At 36.5% G+C, this 18,852-nt stretch overlaps 1 protein-coding gene across 1 annotated transcript in view; it reads right to left on the bottom strand.

The window, feature by feature from the left end:
* The window catches only part of spg (dedicator of cytokinesis spg), a 916,969-nt gene that overhangs the window by 869,448 nt on the left and 28,669 nt on the right, over nucleotides 1–18,852 (bottom strand). The gene's annotated exons all lie outside the window — the stretch shown is intronic.

Raw genomic sequence — 18,852 nt, 5'->3', positions numbered from 1 at the left:
ACAGTTTAAGAGTTTAAATAAATATTGAAGTTATTTTACCTAGTTTAGTATTTTCTACAAGTAAAGGTAAAATTTTTTGAAGACTATGCTTGCTGAATTTTAATTCTTTAGTTTGTGAAAAACAAAACATCATCCTTAATGTGTGTCTACTGATAAAAATTGTGTTCCTATAAAATTTTACCCTAAAGGGCTCTTATAATGGATCCACAGTCTGAGACATCAGAACTGAAAAGGAACAGGAATGGACAGTATTTTGAAGGTGATGACATTGAATTAGCTCTTAATAATATATCATCTAACACTGAAATAGCATTCTGTTGATATTAGAATGCTATTTCAACAGGTGTCAGTGTTACTTGGCATAATGACTCTTCACCGATGAAATCCCTTCCATTTACAAAACAGCAGTGCCCACTTGTTCCAGCACCACAGAAAAAAAATCCATTTATCTATTTTGAGATGTTTGCAACTGATGAATTTTTTCGGTTGCTTGTGAACAAAACCAATGCTGAAGTAGCCATCATAGGATGCGAAGATGGTGTGAAAACTGGCTCATGAATAAATACGGGGAAAGATGTTAACATGGAGGAGATGAATATTTTCTTGGGATTAGTTCTTCACAAGAGGACAATTTGCTTAATTGCACTGTCTACAGAGCACTGTAAAAGATGACATACTGTATTAGAATGTGCTAATTTCATTTTCGTTGCTTTTTGGCCTTTCACTTTTCTTCTACTACTATGGACAAGTACAGAAATGTAGTTCCTGATACATGGTCAGGTGTAGTTCCCTGATGAAATACCTTATCATGTATCAATATTTATTTCAGCTGACATCAGATCAAGCATATTTGCCTTGCCTATATTCGACCTTTATCTAAATATGTTTCTCCCAAAATTTGATGACAGCTGTACCACTTTTTATTTTTTATTTTATTTTATTATTTTACTGTACTAATTTTACTTTACAGTTCACACCTTCTATTGGCTTTGTAATTCAGCCCATAATTTTCTTAATTCATCATAACGTTTAGGATATTAACATTCTTTCACCTATGTACTATACTTCCTTTTCTACTGTCCTCACCCTTCTAGTTACTGGCACTTTGTAATTTTCACATCCATTTATGCATACTTTATTCAATATATTAATACAAACTTATATATACTCGTGCATCCTTTAATGCTGCTTTGTGCTTTTAGGTGCATCTGTCATACCTGATTTATTAATCTTTCATTCACTGAAACCAAATCATCAACTGAATACCTCTTTATCCTATGTAAGCTCTTAAACATTACCTTTAAGGTGTTACTTTTAATATTCATTTATATATACAGTTGATTCCGGTTAATTGGGACACATCGGGACAGATCACTTTGGCCCAATTAAGCAGCTGCCCCAATTAAGCGAAATTTTAATGAGCTGAAAAGCACATTCTAATGAAGGCAAAAAGGTATAAATAAAATAAAGAGAATGTGGTATTTAAAGAAAGCACACTGTTTTTAAGTTATATTGGTACAAACTTTATTTAAAAATAACTAAAGCTAAAAGCAAACAAAATTTACGTATGTACATATAATGTACATATGTAAAATGAAGATACAGTACAGAATAATGTCCACGTCAAGCAAAGGTTACACATTACTTAAGGGTTCTTACTTTGAAAAAAAAATTATGAAGTGTACCCTGAAGAGTTCTCTTTATGGACTGCAATTGAACAAAGTCAGCGCAGGTATCTAATGCTTCCTGCATGAAATAACATCTCAATTCAGCAATACATTTCCTGGCATCCTGGTTAGTCACTCGCTTAGGTATATCATAGTCATCATTTTTTTGGTCTTTTGGTATCTGAGTGTTTTGCCGCAATTTGTTCAATAATCATTTCCTTATAATCTTCATTTTCATCATGACATTGAAGGTTATCGTCAATTGTTAAAAATTCTTCACAATTTTGGACCTGTTGCAGTTCCATTTCATTTTCTGTACACCTTATCGCATCTGAATCACAATTAGTTGTGAAACCACATTTAGCAAAACAATTCCTCGCTTATTCCTCGCCAGCTATCGGCGATAAATTGTACCGCTTTTAACATTGAAACTTTTGCACTAACCTCTATTGATTTTGAAGATGATGTCAGCAGATTTTCCTCAATTGCTTCAAAGATGTGATTAACCAACTTTCCACGATAATAGGTCTTCAAATTTTTTATAATTCCCACGTCCATAGGCTGTATCAGGGATGTGATGTTAGGGGGCAAAAATTCCAGTTCAATATTTTTTAAACCAGCTCCATTAGAATGTGCGGTGCAGTTGTCCAATATCAACAGAATTTTTCTGGACTTCCGTTGCAGTTCCGCGTTCCAGTTCATTAGCCATTGCATAAAAATATATGTGGTCATCCACGCCTTCTTACTGGCATAATACAAAACTGGCAAACTGCCTATTGTAAGCCCCTTGAAACAACGAGATTTGGCACTTTTACCAATAACCAAAAGTTTTGAGTTTATCATTTCCTGACATGTTTGAGCAGCACAACACTGTTACACGATCCACTGCTTTCTTTGAACTGGACAGTGTTATGTGTTGAGTGAGGGAACCATCTGGTGTAGCACGATAATACAGACCTGTTTCATCCCTATACTAAATTTTTTAAGGAATCCGGCAGTTTTTTAGATTTCCATTGCTCAGCACTATCCTTCTCGCCATGTGCTTTTTTGTAACTAATGTCATGTCTACACTTCCATCGAGACAATCAACCATCTGTCGCTCTGAAATTTACGTGACCTAGCTTTTTGGCCAACTCTTCTGACTTGGTTATTAGCATAGGGCCACTTACACGCACTCCTTGTTTAGATACAGTGGAAAACCATTCATTCAAAGCATCTTCGACATCTGGATCTTTGCCTTCCCTCTTTCGCTTATGAGGTTTTCTTTAAATCCACGCACAATGTCCACTCCTAAGTTTTTCTTCTTGCTGTAGCAGTCGTGAAATTGTAGATTTTGGCACCTTTATTACCTCCGCTAGCTGACGATGACTGATGTTAGGAGGTTGACTTTTTATCTTGTCAAGAATAGCAATTTTTTCTGAAAACGACAAATCTTTACGTGGCATCTTGACAGGGGTCTTAAATGTACTGAAAAAAAGGGGAGGGGGAAACCAAAATCAGTGCACTGTTTGGTACAGTTTTTAATCTATTCTAACCAGGGCTCCCACTCACAAATTTTAAAAAAACTTAGATTGCAACTTAAATAAACCCAAAAAAAACCTAGTTTTCATCATATAGTATAGCAACACAAATAAGATAAAACTTACCATTCGAAAATATCTTTTATTTAATTGTAATCAGAATTTTCATCCCATTCAGTTCCCTCCACATTTATTTTTTGAAGTTCTTTCATTTTTTTCAAACGTTCTTCGTATCTTTTATGACAAGTTCCTTGTATGACTTCTTTTACCAATTCTGATTTAGGTTTCCTTGTATAGCAATTTTGATTAGATCTATTTATCGCCTGTTTTGCCATTAGTCGATTTTTCACAGTTTCTGGTTTAAGGGAGTTTGTGGCTTTTGTTTTTATATGGTTTACCTGGGAGAAGATTCTTTCTACGCTTGCCGAAGAGTGAGGTAAAATAGTTAGACTGGTCATAAAGTTAGATAAAATCTCATATTTAGAATTATTAAAGCCATCTTTTACATTACGTAACAGATACCAAAACTCAGGGATGGTTTTGTAAGAGAAATCTAAATCTTGATTTAAACAAAATGATTTCCATTCATCATCATCTAGAAGATCTAGTTTGTCTTCAGAAACAAGGTGAGGGAACTGCACTGCTAAATGGAAAATTGAGGATGGCGAATTGGCACGATCATGTATCACTGCTGGGTCAAGAACATTGAGACTGGCGATAATTACATCATCATTTAGAGGAAATCTTTTTCTGATTTCCATACAAAGTTCAACAAGAAATCTTAAACAATCATTTTTAAACCTGCTTTCACTGTCACCAAGTAGTGTTGAATTTAATAAGGCCATACAACGGCCTCTGAAATATATTTTATTCAGAGGCTTATGATTTATTGCATTGCTTGGATCAATTTCAACCAGCTTGCGCAAAGTAATGACTTCTTCTTTTATGAAAAAACTAAGAATATTTTTATACTCAATTGAAACCATTGAATGAAGTAAGTGCAATCTGAAATGCTCAGATTGAAATTCAATATTCAGGCAGTTTATTTTCTCCAGTACATATCCTAAAAACAACAACATATGCTTAGTTCCTTTGGTGATCATAGTATTGTAAATATTCCCTTCACCATCGATTTTCTCAATTTTTGATTGAGACTGAAAATAAAGAACGAATGCATCCCACTGCTCAATAATAATTTTTATTACATTGCCATGGGATAACCAACGTGTTTGTGCGAATTTGGGGATTTTATGCTTAGCAGTATCTACAACATCTTGAATCATTTTGAACTCGTTTAATCTTTTACTACTACGGGAAAAATAACAAGAGATATCTTTTATAAATATTTCTAGATATGATGGTAGTACCTTGACTGAATGACTAGCACATAATGCAAAAGAATGGCAAACACATCCCATTATAAATACTGATGGTACATCCTTTTTTAGCAATGACTGGAACCCACTCTTAGTACCCATCACAGTGGCACAATTATCACTTCCAAAGCCAACTAGATTACTTATTTGAATGTTTTTTTCTAAAAAGATCTTTTACAGCTTGATAAAGCCCTTCTGAAGTACCATTTTCGACACAGTGTCAAGTAATACATCTACAACATCAAGTTTTTGAATATCAAAATATCTAACAACAACAGCTAGAACTTGAGATAAAGATAAATCTGTACTTTCATCTATTATCATTGAAAACTAGTTGTTTCTGCATATGTTAGAAATGTATATTTTTTCATGACAGGCTATGCCATCTTGTATAAGATAAGAGACTTTAGTCGCCTTTATCTGAACTTGTTTTGCAATATTGCTATCATGAAATGCTTACTTACATGCTTCTATAAGGTGATCACATTGCCCAAATGGAATATTATGCTCAGAAATTAGTGCAGCAATTGTTAACTCTGCCTTTGCTACTTCTTCATTCTCCGTAGGTTTACGTTTTGTGAAGAACATGCCTAACATTGAACTTGTCTTAGCAATATTTGCACTTTTTTTATGTTTAACTGTATTTTTATGCACTAGTAACATCGATTTATTGGCATTCTTTAATTTCATTTCACAACAAATACAGTAAGATGCACCTTTTTCATTACTGTCTTCTTTCAACCAATCCTTTAATTCCGGATCTTCTAACCATTCATTTCTAAAATTTTGAGTATACCACCGTTTACTCATCTTTCTCTGTGGAGAACAAGTTTCAGACATTGTGGGCAATTTGTGGATATGGCTAATTAGCAGTTATCTTATTTAAAATGTTCTATAAAATAAAAAATAAATCACTAATCCATTAACATAAAATAGAAATAGTCACTACAATTTAAATTTATTATATCACTGTATGTAGTACACGCATAAATATAAAAATCACACCAAATAATGCAATAATACCACGAACGATCAAGAAAGACTGTGCAGTAAAGACCGCCTTCCGCCTGCTCAATAGGCTGCGCATACATGTTAGTAACACGAACGAAAATCATAGTGTAGAACCCTGTGAAAACTTTGAAATCCTTTTACATTTGTAGTACAAGCACTTGACATATTACAAATTATGATCAGTATTATTAGAATATAAAATTAAGAAAATTGTAAACTGTTATTAAATTTTATTGTATTTACAAGAAATAAAAATAAATTTTGACTTAAAATTAAAAATTACCGAAAAAACCCAGATAATGAGATATTTTTGTGAAAAAAACCTATCAACCTAGATGACAATCAAAAAACCCAGATCTGGGTGGAAAAACCCAGGAGTGGGAGCCCTGATTCTAACCCACAAGATGTATATATATGTACTTAGTGTGATCGTAAACAACTGCAAGCAAAATTTCTTCAGAATCCGATTACCACGACACAGAACAAACATAAAACAACCACTGTACAGCACGACTTCGCAATAACTGATTCAGCTGCTGCCCGCATGATCTCTTTGTTACGAACCATCTAAATTAGTTTATTGTTCAATAAACTATATTTAAATGTTTGTGTGTGCCATCTAAATATAGTTTATTGTTCAATCAAGACATTCATTAAGTGGCAAGTTGACCCAAATAAGCTCTCGTGTGGGACAACTTCTGTGATTGAGACCCGCTAATATTAGTAAAACCGGCAAATGCAAACTTATTACAATTTTCTCTTGTAGACAATGTTTTCATTTTGAATTTAAAATGATGTTTTGAATTAAGACCAAATAAAAATTGGATAATATATATAAAATGTATAAGATATTAAAATTAAAACTAAAATTAATATTAAAATTTTGAAATATTATATTTTAAGTCAGGAAAGGTACCCCTCGTGTTATGCTAGACGACAAAGAGAAGGTTGTGTGAAGGACATGAACTGAGAAAAATAGTTGTTATTAGAGGGGTCAAACATAATGCAAATCATTTGCATTATGTTTGCCATTAAGTATGGTGGCTATATGTCCAATCCAGGACATTTTCCAGGACAGTTTGCAATGCGGGGCAAACAACTGAAATCCGTGACGTCTGGTCTCATTATTTTTGCTACTTAGGTGGTCCAATAAAGGTAATAGCCAAAAGTGTTGCTATTACCTTTATTGGACCATCTAAATAGCACAATGCCAAAAATTTATTATCTGGAAAAACAGAGGTCACAAATCCATGATCCTCTGGAGAAGCTGTCTACTTTTTTAGACAATACATGCAAAGTAAAAGACAGAAGTATGGCATAAAACTGTACATGCTGACTGAGCCAAATGGTCTAATATTGAAGTGTTTAGTATACACAGGAACATCGAGTGAACTGGGAGGAAAAAGAGAATGATGCAAATGTAGTTCTAAAACTTATGGAAGAGAAACTGTACGTTTGACGTTCTTTGCATATGGATAGATTTTACAATTCCTATGCTCTTACAATACAATAACTCGAAGCCAACATGTACTATACTGGTACATTATGTGCTTACCGAAAAGAAATTGCAAAGAATGTCTCAACAGCAAAGATAAAAACAGGTGAAAGTATATGCAGGTATACTTTCACCTGTTTTTATCCAACAGTGTGGCTATTTCAAAATGTAAAAACAAAAGAGACATTCCAATAATTTCTACGGAGCTCAAGCACAAAATTTTAGAAGTCAGAAAGAGAGGCCAAACAAAAATGATGCCAAAATTCATTACTGAATATAACAAATATAAATCTGGAGTAGATCGTAAAGACCGAATGGTGACTTACTATACATGTGAAAGGAAAATGACTCGTCGATACAAAAAAACTAACAATTCATATTTTTCAAATTATGCATCTGAATGCCTTTCATATCTTCGATAAATATTTGCAATGAAAAATGAATTTATATAACTTTCAACTTGCTGTCATAAGAGAGCTTGTCTCACAACATCAGGGATGCCTACTACTCGGGTTACGTACACTAGAATGCCGAAGAACATTCTGCACATTTTGCTCACACATTTTGAAGAGCATTTTGTCAGTCTGACTAAAAGAAAGATACAACATACTATTGCAAGAAGTGTCTGGAAATGCCAGCACTTTGTTTCAATTGTGTTGCAAATTTCCATAAAGGCCTACAGTAAAATATAAAGTAAGTTGGGTATGTAATATAACTGATATAAAGTAGAAATATGTTCTTGCAAAAACTGTGGTTATGTTATTCAAAACATTTGTGTGCTTGTTTTTTTTGCCAAAGCAACTAAAATTACAATGTATCAGTATATTGTGTCTATAAATACGCATGTATTTATGGTCTTTTTGCCTATTTTTCCAGATGAAAAATCTGAGTTTCGGCAAGGTAAAAACCATGCAACCTATACCGGTGACCAAGGATTGCATGGTTTTTGCCCTCCATAATTCAGCCAGTGTTAAAAAAAAATAATAATAAAATCCACGAAACATAAACCGGCCTTTATCACATGGAATGGAAAGATAAACTATAAATAATCGTTATTGATAGAGACTTTTTATGGTGATTTTCAGAATCAGCATGTTTATTTCCTCCAGAATCATATATTTTCATCGCAGAGGTATGACAAAAAGTATTTTTTTTGGCCTAGTGTTGTGTTCAAAACTGGTCATGGTAAGCAGATGGATTTTTTTGTTCTTTGCTCATGAGTGATGTAAAGTGGGTGCATTTTCCAAATGAATATAGGAATCATGACATAAAGGAAACAGAAAATTTATGACGAGAGAAGGGGTTTCAGAAAATCTGGACTATCAAATACCTCTTTATTAAATGAAAGGAACCCTATTTGTCTTATCTGTCAAAAAATTAAAAGAATACAAGAGTGAATCTAAAGGCAAATTTGGCCATCTCACTGGTGAACTTGTAAACATTTGCAATTTGAAAAACTTTTTGATGGGTCAGCAACAAAACATCTTCAGGAAATTATGCATTAAAAATCAACTGGGAGTGTGCTAGCTATGTAGTAACTGAAGTAGCTACAAAAAAAAGAGATTGTTGGCAGCTCTGAATTTCTGAAACAATGTATCTGGCCATGACTGAATCACTATGTCCAGATAAGAAAAACAATTTTGAAGACTTGTACAAAATTGACAGAATAATTAAAATCAATTTTATCTGAACAACTTAAGTTGAAGGAAAAATTATATAAGATGATTATTCACTTGCAATCGATGAAAGCAATAACACCATGGATACTGCAAAGTGTCAATATTCATCTGTGGAATTGATACTGCCTTCGTCATTCATGAAGAACTTGTTAGTTTGTGCCAGTTTGAAAGCACCAGTACTGGCAGAGATATGTACATGAAAGTAAAGGAAATACTTTCTTCTTTAGAACTGATCTGGGAGAAGTTCAAAACAAATGATGATGGGAAAAACATGAATAGCTCTAAGACCATTGTAGAGCAAATCTTTGAAGAAGTTATGAGTTGACTCTAAAACTCCAATGGTATTTCACTATGTCATTCATCATTCAAAATAATGTTATAGTTGTTATTTCAATAGTGAACTTCATTCAAGACAATGATTTGACACACTGCCAGTTCCATCATTTTTGGAAGACACTGAAGCAGAGTATGATGGTGATCTGTTACTGAGCAGTAAGATTGTTAAATAGGAATGCAACCCTGAAGTTTTTTCATTTATGATCTGAAATAAGCACCCCAGGCAAAAAAATTAGTTGTGTGTAATTTTTTAATTAATAATGCATAACTCCTCCTCTAGCAGAATCATTTCATGAATTCTCGCTGCTAGGATTAAACTATACAAATATTATGGGGGATTCATTCAACTATACAAATATTACAAATAAATCCCCTTAAACAGTTTATATAAATATAGACAATTCTGAAAACAAATGAACCATAATTCATTTGGGTTTTGTGTATGTTGTGGTATTTCCACTTTCCATTCAAGACAGTGCCATACATTCATTATAGGATTTAAATCTTGACTGAACAATTTTAACGCTCATTTCCTTATGTTCCTCATGCCAGTTAAAAGAGAGCCCCTATGAAATGGACAGGGGCTTCCTGAAGTACAAGAGTATCAAAATCATGAGTGTTCCTCAAATGTCCAGCAAAAGGCACAACCTGATCACCCAGAATATTTGTATAGCCAGCCAGCTTCGTTCTGGTTAGTATATCAAATAAGAGACCCAGTTTGTAATTATTAAAACATCACCAAACCATCACTGACCTACCACCAGCCTGTACACCGCCTTGCCCAAAGTTTGGATGAAATGCCTCATTGCTTCTACTGTGAACTCAGTGCCAGGCATCAGAGTATAAGCAAAATTAGAATTATTCAGACCACATTACAGCTTTCTAATCATCAACAATGCTTTATATCTTTTTAAGCCTATTAACCAAGCTTTTTATTTGCAGCTATTAAAGTTGGTCTTTTTCAAGGGAATCCGCTCCAGATATCCATGTTATGCAATACCTTCACAGTGTTCTCTCAAAAATCAGCTGATGAGGTACTTGATTAAATGTTTGCAGCAGGTCTTGTCTTGTCTTGTTTAAAATCGTTTTTCATTTAGCAGTTACAATATTCATTGCCAATCATGATTACTTAGTACAGACTTTGACCACAATTCTAGAGCTGTCTAGAGGGAGAGAAGACAGAGTGGTAATCAATGGACACTGCTCATCGTGGATTAATGTTATTAGTGGAGTCCCTCGGGGTTCAGTGTTGGGTCCATTATTGTTTTCTGTATTTATAAGTAATACTGATGATGGTATATCAAGCTTATGTCCAAGTTTGCAGATGATACAAAGGTTGGCAGGGTTGTTAAGGACACTACTGACGCTATGCTGCTGCAACAGAATCTGGAAATGTTGAGCAGATGGGCTGAGAGGTGGCAAATGAAGTTTGACATTGACAAATGTAAAGTACTACATAGGGGAAACAGCAACCCCACAGCAATGTATCAACTCTGTGGTACTACACTGACAGTGGTAGAGAATGAAAAGGACCTGGTGGTAATTGTGCAGGCAGATATGAAGTTCTCTGAGCAGTGCGGACGGGCTGCAAGAGTAGCTCATGGTGTCTTGTCAATGATATACAGGAATTTTTCTAGCAGGGATAAGGAGGTGATTGCAGTATAAAAAGTTTTTCCTTGTATAAGGCAATGGTCAGGCCACACCTTGAGTACTGTATACAGCTGGAGGCCTCATTTCAAGAAGGATGCAGAGCTGCTGGAACGAGTACAGAGAAGGGCAACAAAATTAGAGAATGGAACAAAGGGTTGCTCTTATGAAGAAAGACTTAAGTTTTCCAAATTACAGTGTCTGGAGACTAGGCACTGGCGAGGTGATCTGATAGAGGTGTATAAAGCCTTGAATGGTTTGAGCATGCTCAATGCTGATGGGATTCTTCCCCTTGCTCAGAATAATCACCTGAGAGGACATAAATTGAAAAATTGAGGAAAGACAGATGTAGGATAGATGTGTGGAAATTTGCCTTTAGCCAGCGGGTAGTTGGTTGGTGGGACAGACTTCCATCCCTTGTTGTGGAAGTTGATAGCCTAAATAAATTTAAGGCTCAGCTGGACAGGTATTTCAAACGAACGGAGGGGGTGAAGTGGAAGTTTTTTTTTTTTTTTTTTTTTTTTTTGGCTGATGCTGCATAAGCTTGCTTTCTTGCATCATATGCCTCTACTAATGCTAATGCTGTCTCAGCTGAGGAGCAGATTCAGCTATTTAAGAGGATGTTAAACAAAGAACTCAATTTACTAGGGTCCAACCATATGTGGTGAAACTTTTTTTTTTCTTCAGTCACTACTAGTATACACCTGTAAATAGAGAAAACAGGCTAACTTTATACTCTACATTCAGTGTTGTAAACATCTTCTATGCTTTTACGTGTTGACTGTTTGACTGTTTATCAATCTGTTATAAACTCTAAATACCACAGGTGACTAATTTTGGTCTGATGATTATAATGAAGGAGTAAGCTTGTTACCATCATTCAGCAACTTGAAAGAAAATAAGTTTTCCTTAAGGTTCACTAATTTTTCACTAGATCAAATGCAATCTGCACATTTCAAAATCTTTTGCTATTAACACTAATGAGGTCCCAATAAGATGAAAATGGAGATGAATGGGATTACAGAATAATGACTCTTTGGAAGATGGTTTTTCAGAAGTAAATCTACAAATAGCTTATGCCAAATTGCCTAGTTCAAAATTCTCACAATTAAGACCTAAAAAACAAATGATACTAGCATTCTGTAGCATTTACATCTATAAGCAAGCACTCTTATAAACTACTGAAAAAATTTACTAATGAGCACTTTTCATACTATGTTACACATCTTGCGTTCCAGTTTCAAAGCAGAGATCCATTAACTATCTAGCGAAAGTCCAGCCTCACTAGTTTGTGGATCCAAATTGTTACTCAATAATCATATTGCAATAAACTTGTGGACCCTACCAATGTTTTCATCTGAATGTGCAGTAGAAGAGCAGCCTGAGCTGAGATCATCTTCAACACTCTCTATTCAATGAGAAAATGATTATACCATTCAAAAACTCTTAAATGCAATAAAGCTTCATCACTATAAGTTTCTTGCAGAAGGATGTGTCTCTGTGGCATTTTTGCCTAGTTTTAAACAACATTTAATGTTCACTCATTAAATATAACTTAAATGCCTTCACAAAACATCAGAATAATACTGACCTGAACAAGCTATGCAAAGAAATAAATGAGGAATCATACTGCACGTGTTGCAACAGGAATGAATGTTTGGGATATGAAAGTGAGAAACTCCAGCTTCCCATAGGCATAAAAGAAATTACAGGGAATAACTACCAATTTAAAAAAATTGTCTGTAGTGGAAATTTTGCAACATACACCATAATATGGGTGTCAGATGAACTAATGAGGATCGTGGCAGAGAAGAAAAATTCATGGGATGCATATAAATTATCATGTGACACAGAAGACTAGGGCGGATATAAGCCAGTCTGTAATCAAGTCACAAAGGAGGTTAGGCAAGCAAAGGCTGATTACAAGAATTCCTTGGCATAGGATGCAAAGAAAAACAACAACGCTTTCTCTATTTATGTAAACTCTAAAAGGAAGGGCATGAATCAGATTGGTCCACTTGATATTGATGGTTTGACTGTTGAAGATTCTGCTGAGACAGCTCACACACTGAATGAGTATTTTGCATCTGCATTCAAACATGAGGAATTCTGTAAGGAAGGGGAGGACAGAAGTATACTAAACTCTAACAGGGAGCTAAATGATTTTGTAATAATGGAGAGCAAAGTGGAGGTAAAATTGTTGAAGTTAAACATAAAAAAGACAGATGGAATCTCTCCAGTTATACTGAGAGAGGGAAGTAACCAAACTTTTAGCCAGAATTATGAGACCATCCTTAGATTCAGGAGAGGTCCCCATACACTGGATATATGCAAATATAACCCCAAATCACAAAAGGGGTTTAAAAAGGATGACACAAATTTTTTTTTTTTTTTTTTGGTAGTTGTTGGCGCATCGGCTTCTGTGGCCATAATGCACCTCCCAAGGTTTTCGCAGTACTTTGATCCAAGCCCGAGACGGGATTTGAACCCGCAGCCTTTGGGTTGCCAGGCAGGCACTTTACCCACCCGGCTAGCCCGGTCGGCGATGACACAAATAATTATAAACTTGTTAGTTTAACTTCTATTCAGGGGGAAATAATGGAGTCACCGGTTAGCATTAGCATAGGCATATGATGCAAGAAAGCAAGCTTATGCAGCATCAGCCAGAAAAAAAAAAAAAAAACTTCCACTTCACCCCTCCCGTTCGTTCAAACTACCTGTCCAGCTGAGCCTTAAATTTATTTAGGCTATCAACTTCCACGACAAGGGATGGAAGTCTGTTCCACAAACCAACTACCCGCTGGCTAAAGACAAATTTCCGCACACCTATCCTACAGCTCTTTCCTCAATTTCAATTTATGCCCTCTCATGTGATTATTCTGAGCAAGGGGAAGAATCCCATCAGCATTGAGCATGCTCAAACCATTCAAGGCTTTATACACCTCTATCAGATCACCTCGCCATGGCCTAGTCTCCAGACACTGTAATTTGCAGAACTTTAGCCTTTCTTCGTAAGAGCAACCCTTTGTTTCCTTCACTAACCTTGTTGCCCTTCTCTGTACTCATTCCAGCAACTCCACATCCTTCTTGAAATGAGGCCTCCAGACCTGTATACAGTAGTCAAGGTGTGGCCTGACCATTGCCTTATACAAGGGAATAATCACCTCCTTATCACTGCTAGAAAAATTCCTGTATATCATTGATAAGACACCATGAGCTACTCTTGCAGCCCGCCTGCACTGACCAGAGAACTTCATATCTGCCTGCACAATTACCCGCAGATCCGTCTCATTCTCTACCACTGTCAGTGTAGTACCACAGAGTTAATAGGTTGCTGTGGGGTTGCTGTTTCCCATGTGTAGTACTTTACATTTGTCAATGTTAAATTTCATTTGCCACCTCTCAGCCCATCTGCTCAACCTTTCCAGATCCTGTTGCAGCAGCATAGTGTCAGTAGTGTCCTTGACAACCCTGCCAACTTTTGTATCATCTGTAAACTTGGACATTCAGCTGGATATACCATCATCAATATTATTTATAAATACAGAAAACAATAATGGACCCAACACTGAACCCTGAGTGACTCCACTAATAACATTAGTCAACAGGTCCACGATGAGCAGTGTCCATTAATTACCACTCTCCGTCTTCATCCCCCCCTCAACCACCCTTTTATCCATAGCCGCAATTTGCCTCCAATGCCACACTGCTCCAATTTGTGCAGCAGTCTTCCATGGGCAACAGCATCAGAAGTCTTTGTAAGATCCAAGTATAATAAAACCCGTTATTCGCGGGGGTTACGTTCCTGAGAAATGGCGCGAATACCGAAAACGCGAATACTGAGTTATGGCTCCCATAGTAATAAAGGGGTTCAGTTCCAAAGTATAAAATACAGTATATAAGAAAAACTAGTCTAAAATTGTGTCTGTATTATATGTACCTTCATAATATGACTATGTACATAGACAGTACATAGTGAAATGCAAGCATATGGCATCGAAATGAAAATAAGAAACACTTTAATATTAAATGTAATATTTATTAGAAATTTCAAACAAATCTTTCAAACCACCGCCTTTGCTAACAAAAAAACTTATCCCGCCAGAGCTATCACCAGTTTCACTACACTGTCGATAAAGGAGTTTTGCCTTTTTACGAATGATGAGTGAACTTAATGGAATTTTATTTTGAGTTCGGTCTTCTATCCACAGATTTAAAGCTTTTCTGTTTTTTCTAATTTAACATCACGAGTTACAGAGCAAATTTTTGAAGCAATTAGCGCGTTTTCACATACACTATGGGGGATTTTTTCTTCCGATTTCTGGATTGATCATACCGTTGACTCATTGATTTTATAATTTTTTGCCACCGAGGAGACACTTTCACCATTAGAAATTTTGTCTAATAACTCAATTTTATTTGCTAATGTCATCACCTTCTTTGATATTTTCACTTTTCCCTCGCTACTCGTAGCCATATTTTTGTACGGGTTAGAAAGAACTTTTCCACAATAAAGTCACTTTCTTCCGTTAACATGCTCGAAAAAGTCTGTTTTACACAGCAAAACGGTAGATTTATCACTTTTGTAAGCATATCAATTTATAAATTGATAAATTTATTCAATTTATAAGCATAGAAATTAAAAGCAAACGACAAACCTTTCCATGACAAGCGCATAACACATACTGAACAAGGATTAGCGAGAAACATCCACGCCGGGATTTTGTCAGCACTCCACCACCCCACCCCCACCCACTGGGTGCTGTTTCGACTGGGAAAGATAATTTTAGCCATGCCCATGTTTTTTTATGGCGGAAAATGTTCACGGTGCTTTAAAATTCACATTTTTTTTAGGTTTCATTTTATATTAAATCAGTGACCGCGAATATGCGAAACCGCGAATAGCGGGGGTTTACTGTATATACTATCAAAGTTATTCCCTGCATCCAGTTCTTTTGTGACTGCATCATAGTATCCAATCAAATTGGTCAGACGAGAATTCCCCTTAAGAAAACCATGCTGTGTCCGAGCTATAACTGAATTCTTGTCTAGATGATCCTGCAGTGCTTCTTTAACCAGTGCCTCCATTAATTTTTCGGGAACAGAAGTTAAACTCACAGGTCTATAATTACTTGTGTCAGCCTTTGATCCTCCTTGGTGAATTGGGGTTACATTTGTACATCTCCAGTCTATGGGTACCTCCCCTGAGTCCAAGGAAGCTCTTATAATTATGGCTAAGGATTTGCTTACATCTTTGCTGCCTCCTTTAATATAACTGGATAGATCCCATCCACCCCGGGTGCCTTTCTTGTGTTTATCTTCAACAATTTCTCCTCCAATTTACTCTCAGTTATTACAAGATTATCTACACCTCTGGAATTCCCCTCGCTGATTAACTCCTCATGTGTGAATGGCGATGCAAAATATTCATTTAGTTTGTTAGCTACCTGAGCAGGATCATCAACAGTTGAATCATTGATATCAAGTGAACCAATCTAATTCATCCCCTTCCTTCTAGAGTTTACTTAAGTAAAGAACTCTTTGCTGTTTTTCTTTGCATCCCTTGCCAAAGATTTCTCGTAATCTGCCTTCACCTGCCTAACCTCCTTTGTAACTTGATTACAGATCAATTGGTATCTATCATAGGCTTCTGTGTCACGTGTTAATTTATATGTATTCCATGCATTTTTCTTCTCTGCCATATGTCTCATTAGTTCATCTGACATCCATATTGAACAATATTTCTTAGTTGGTATATAAAGCCTAGTAGCTTCCAAGATAAGTTCTTTGAATGCTTGCCATTTTGAATTTGGTGTTGCTAACGTCTTCAGTTGGTCCCACTGTATAGAATTTAAATACTGTCTCAGACCATCATAGTCGCCTTTACGAAAGCAATAACCCTTCCCTTTACCCCTGATGGTAGTTACCTCTTTGAGTAAATCCCACTTCAGCACACTGTGATCACCGCCACCTAGTGGTTCCTCTATCTGCAGATTCTTAATGCATGAAGAATCACTACTGATAATCAGATCAAGAGTATTACTCCCTCTAGTTTCCTCCCGAACATGCTGATGTAGAAAACAATCATCCAATATCCACAAAAGCCTTGCTAGCGTGTGAGTGACCAACCCACAAATTTCAGTCAATATCTGTGAAATTAAAATCCCCCATTATAAGACTCACTGATTTACTGGCCCACACTATTTCCCTGTACAGTTTCTTATTATACTCATCAGAGCCATTAGGCCTATAGCACACTCCTACTCTCAATTTTGATCTCCCAATGCATATGTCATACCAAACTGACTCGACATTGCACTGTCCAGCGATGTCGACTGGCTTCACTTCCTTGGATTTTTGTGTTTCTTAACTAAAAGCATAACCCCTCCTCCATTCCTATTCTGTCTATCCTTTCTGTAGCCATTGTACTCCCCAAATTCCAGTTCTGCATTCCTTATATCTGTGTGACACCACATCTCTGATATCCCAACAATATCCGCCTTTGATGCTTTGAGAAAAACCTCAAATTCATCAAATTTATTTACCAAACTCCTAGCATTGGTGTACATGCAAGTATACATGCACCTGTTATGTTTCTTAGCTACCCTAAAGTCATTGCGGTACAAGTAAACACAACCCATGTGTTTACTTGTACCGCAATGACTCTCAGCAGTCTCTGAAATATCCTACATCTTGTTTTCCAGGCTTCTGCTCATTCCAATAGAAGCAGTGCAAGAATGACTTTCACCTCTGCCAGTGGCTACTGTTAATCTATTAGTCCTTGTATCCCCCCTAAGCTAGCAGTTTTCCGACCCACCTCACACTGCCTCGATAGCATCAGCAAATATTCTTGCACCCTTTCTATTTAAGTGTATCCCATCCCTGTAAAAGCAGTCCCTTCTGTTAACAAGTACAGACTAGGCTGAAAAAAATTCTACCCCTTGAGCCTTGCACAGTCTTTCCAGGGCCGAATTGATAGACAAGGCTCTCATCATATTCTCTGTCCTTTCGTGTCTGGGCAGAATTGCAGACACTTTCAAATTCAACCCTAATTCACGACTTTTTTTCAACAGTGACCTGTACTTGTTAAGTAATTCTGCCAGTCTCCTACTCTTAATATCATTAGTGCCAACGTGTACAACTATATCACCTTTTGTGCCCTTAAAAGATGATATCCGCTCTACAACGTCATCAACTTTTGCCCCTGGCAGACATACCCTGGTCCTGTTCCACCTATCCTTTTTACAAAGCATGTTCCCCATTTCCCTGACAATAGTCACCTGACAAACTTGTTCATGTTTTGCTGTGGGACCAGTGCATTCTGCCTTGGGGGTTGACGCTGTGTTGCGTGATGACCAAGTGCAAGCTCTGACGTTGATGTGGGCAGCTGAGAGCTTGAAGGGCTCCTCACTTTAAATCCTTCGAGGGCATCCACCCTGTCCCACAAACTCTCATATAGGCCCATAACAACGCTGAGTTGTCGCCTGATTTCGTCACATTCCTTGCATTGCGCACACACAAAGACATCCCCCATGGCAATATCATGTCCCGTACCTGATTGCTCTGCAAACATCATGCAAGCAGTGGATTTTAAAAGGCTGTGATTCAGAGGGCAACTGCTACCCTCAGTTCTCCTCTGAGCCACAGCACTCCCATTAGCTTGAGCCTTTTGCTTTGCTGCTCTGGTCTGAGTCATGATTTCGATTTAATTTCAATAAAATTTCAATTTCAGTACAAAATTACAACCCTAAACTTGTATCCCAACACAGTTATAACGCTATATATATTTTCCAGTATCATGTTAAAGAAGCATTGCAGGATCATCTAGACAAGACTGCAGTAATAGTTCAGAGACAACATGGGTTTGTTAAAGGGAGGTCTTGTCTGACCAATTTGATTGGATATCATGAAGTGGTCACAAAGGAACTGGATGCAAAAAATAATTTTGATATCATATACTTCGATTTCAGGAAAGCTTTTGATACTGTTGCACGTGAAAGACTGCTTTATAAAGCAGTGGTTCACTGGGAAATGACAGGAAGTGGTAAGAAATGGACACTGCACTATGTGGACTAATGTTATTAGTGGAGTCCCACAGAGTTTGGTGCTGACCACATTGCT

The sequence above is a fragment of the Mastigoproctus giganteus genome, chromosome 4 (assembly GCF_048544385.1).
Source record: "Mastigoproctus giganteus isolate SK-2022 chromosome 4, ASM4854438v1, whole genome shotgun sequence".
In the NCBI taxonomy this organism is placed as follows: Eukaryota; Metazoa; Arthropoda; class Arachnida; order Uropygi; family Thelyphonidae; genus Mastigoproctus; species Mastigoproctus giganteus.
The sequence above is the reverse complement of the archived record's forward strand: the minus strand, read 5'-3'. Positions and strand labels throughout refer to the sequence as shown.